At 36.5% G+C, this 3838-nt stretch overlaps 1 non-coding gene across 1 annotated transcript; it reads left to right on the top strand.

Moving 5' to 3' along the window:
• The first annotated feature begins 381 nt into the window (after positions 1–381).
• On the top strand, positions 382–489 carry LOC130950613 (small nucleolar RNA R71). Its single transcript, XR_009073669.1, has one exon. It is a non-coding gene; the product is annotated as a small nucleolar RNA R71 (small nucleolar RNA).
• The last annotated feature ends 3349 nt before the right edge of the window (positions 490–3838 follow it).

Raw genomic sequence — 3838 nt, 5'->3', positions numbered from 1 at the left:
ATTCACCTCTTCCATTGATGGGTTCTCAGGATCATAAGCTTCTTCTTCAGATGAAGCGTCCTTAGTACTGCCTGGTGCAGCTTGCATTCCAGACAAACTTTGAGAAATCATATTGACTTGCTGAGTCAATATTTTGTTCTGAGCTAATATGGCATTCAAAGTATCAATCTCAAGAACTCCTTTCTTCTGATTCGTCCCATTGTTCACAAGATTCCTTTCAGAAGTGTACATGAATTGGTTATTTGTAACTATTTCAATGAGTTCTTGAGCTTCTGCAGGCGTCTTCTTCAGATGAAGAGATCCTCCAGCAGAGTTGTCCAATGACATCTTGGACAGTTCAGACAGACCATCATAGAAGATATCTATGATGCTCTATTCAGAAAGCATGTCAAAAGGACACTTTCTGATCAATTGTTTGTATCTTTCCCAAGCTTCATAGAGGGATTCACCTTCCTTTTGTCTGAAGGTTTGGACTTCCACTCTAAGCTTACTCAATTTTTGAGGTGGAAAGAACTTTGCCAAGAAGGCATTGACTAGCTTTTCCCAAGAGTTCAGGCTTTCCTTAGGTTGTGAATCCAACCATATCCTAGCTTTGTCTCTTACAGCAAAAGAGAATAGCATAAGTCTGTAGACCTCAGGGTCAACCCCATTGGTCTTGACAGTGTCACAGATCTGCAAGAATTCAGCTAAGAACTGATGAGGATCTTCCAATGGAAGTCCATGAAACTTACAGTTCTGTTGCATTAGAGAAACTAATTGAGGCTTAAGCTCAAAGTTGTTTGCTCCAATGGCAGGGATAGAGATGCTTCTCCCATAGATGTCGGGAGTAGGTGCAGTAAAGTCACCCAGCACCTTTCTTGCATTGTTGGCATTGTTGTTGTTTTCGGCTGCCATATCTTCTTCTAGTTTGAAGATTTCTGTTAGGTCCCCTCCAGAGAGTTGTGCTTATGCTTCTCTTAGCTTTCTCTTCAAGGTCATTTCAGGTTCAGGATCAGCCTCAACAAGAATGCTTTTGTCTTTGTTCCTGCTCATATGAAAGAGAAGAGAACAAGAAAGTATGGAATCCTCTATGTCACAGTATAGAGATTCCTTGAGGTGTCAGAGGAAAAGATGAATAGAAGGAGAAGGTAGAAGAATTCGAACTTATCAAGAGGGATAGAGTTCGAATTATTGATAGTGGAGGAGTGTCAGTCCTTAAATAGAAGGATATGAGACGAGGGGAAGAACTTTTGAAAATAAAGTAAAAGATTTTGAAATAATTTAAAAGATATTTTGAAAATTTGATGAATGATTTTCGAAAACTAAGATTGGGAAAGAAATTAAGTGATTTTTGAAAAAGATTTTTGAAATTAGAAACAAAAGATATGATTGAAAACTATTTTAAAAAAAAGATGTGATCAAGAAGATATGATTGAAAAGTTATGGTTTTAAAAAGATATGATTGAAAAGATATGATTGAAAACAATTTAAAAAGATTTGAATTTTAAAATTAATGACTTGGCTAACAAGAAATGTAAAAGATATGATTCAAACATTAAACCCTTCTTAACAGAATAAGCAACATACTTGAAATTTTTGAATCAAATCATTAATTGTTAGCAAGTATTTTTGAAAATGGAAAGAATTTGATTTTGAAAATATATGATTTGAAAAAGATTTGATTTTGAAAAATTATGAAAACTTGAAAAAAAATCTGAATTAAAAACAAAATCTTCCCTCTTGTATCATCCTGGCGTTAAACACCCAGAATGGTATCCATTCTGGCATTTAACGCCCAAAATGCTACCCTTTTAGGCGTTAAACGCCCAGCCAGGTACCCTGGCTGGCGTTTAAACGCAAGTTTTCTTTCTTCACTGGGCGTTTTGAACGCCCAGCTTTTTCTGTGTAATTCCTCTACTGCATGTTCTGAATCTTCAATTTTCTGTATTATTGACTTGAAAAGACACAAATTAAAATTTTTTTTGAATTTTTAATGATGAGGAATAATCAAAATGAAACTAAGATCAAATAAACAATGCATGCAAGACACCAAACTTAGAAGTTTGTATACTATTGACACTAACAAATTGAGAATGCATATGAGAAACAACAAAACACTCAAGACAAGAGAATTTAAAGATCAGAACAAGGAAATCATCAAGAACAACTTGAAGATCAATGAAGAACATAATGCATGTAATTTTTCGAAAATTAGAAGACTAAAAACATGCAATGGACACCAAACTTAAACTTAGACACTAGACTCAAACAAGAAACATAAAATTATTTTTGGTTTTAAGATTTTATAATTTTTTTGGATTTTTCGAAAATTGAGTGGAAAAGAAAATAAGGATATCAAAATTCTTAATAAGAATTTCCAGGAATCATGCAATGTTAGTCTAAAGCTTTAGTCTAAAAAGATTAGACATGGCTAGCCAAGCTTCAGCAGGACATTACATTCAAGAGCTAAATTGATGAGAATTAATCAGCTTTGGTGATGATGAAAACATCATCTGAAACTCTAGAATTCATTTTTAAGAACTCTGAAGAACAAAATAAAATAAAATTACCTAATCTAAGCAACAAGATGAACCGTCAGTTGTCCAAACTCGAATAATCCCCGGCAACGGCGCAAAAAACTTGGTGCACGAAATTGTGATCATCAATGGCGCCATCAACATGGTACACTCAATTGCAATCTCAACTATTTATCACAACTTCGCACAACTAACCAGCAAGTGCACTGGGTCGTCCAAGTAATAAACCTTACGCGAGTAAGGGTCGATCCCACGGAGATTGTTGGTATGAAGCAAGCTATGGTCATCTTGTAAATCTCAGTCAGGCGGATTCAAATGGTTATGGAGGATTGATAATTAAAAGATGAATAAAACATAAAATAAAAATAGAGATACTTATGTAATTCATTGGTGAGAATTTCAGATAAGCGTATGGAGATGCTTTGTCCCTTCCGTCTCTCTGCTTTCCTACTGTCTTCATCCAATCCTTCTTACTCCTTTCCATGGCAAGCTGTATGTTGAGCATCACCGTTGTCAATGGCTACAGTCCCATCCTCTCAGTGAAAATATTCAACACGCTCTGTCACAACATGGCTATTCATCTGTCGGTTCTCGATCATGTCGGAATAGAATCCAGTGATTCTTTTGCGTCTGTCACTAACGCCCCACAATCGCGAGTTCGAAGCTCGTCACAGTCATTCAATCCCTGAATCCTACTCAGAATACCACAGACAAGGTTTAGACCTTCCGGATTCTCAAGAATGGCCGACAATGGATTCTAGCTTATACCACGAAGATTCTGATTAAGGAATCCAAGAGATATCCACTCAATCTAAGGTAGAACGGAGGTGGTTGTCAGGCACACGTTCATAGGTGAGAATGATGATGAGTGTCACGGATCATCACATTCATCATGTTGAGGAACAAGTGATATCTTAGAACAAGAATAAGTTGAATTGAATAGAAGAACAATAGTAATTGCATTAATACTCGAGGTACAGCAGAGCTCCACACCTTAATCTATGGTGTGTAGAAACTCTACCGTTGAAAATACATAAGAACAAGGTCTAGGCATGGCCGAATGGCCAGCCTCCCAAAGAGAGTTCAATCATAAAAACATGATCAAAAGATGATCCGAAGATTGAAAGATTCTTTAAATACAATAGCAAAAGGTCCTATTTATAGAGAACTAGTAGCCTAAGGTTTACAGAAATGAGTAAATGACGTAAAAATCCACTTCCAGTCCCACTTGGTGTGTGCTTGGGCTGAGCATTGAAGCTTTCATGTGTAGAGACTTTTCTTGGAGTTAAACGCCAGCTTTTGTGCCAGTTTGGGCGTTTAAC

The sequence above is a fragment of the Arachis stenosperma genome, chromosome 1 (genome assembly GCF_014773155.1).
Source record: "Arachis stenosperma cultivar V10309 chromosome 1, arast.V10309.gnm1.PFL2, whole genome shotgun sequence".
NCBI classification, from domain to species: Eukaryota; Viridiplantae; Streptophyta; class Magnoliopsida; order Fabales; family Fabaceae; genus Arachis; species Arachis stenosperma.
Note: the sequence above shows the minus strand (reverse complement) of the source record. Positions and strands in the feature narration are given on the sequence as shown.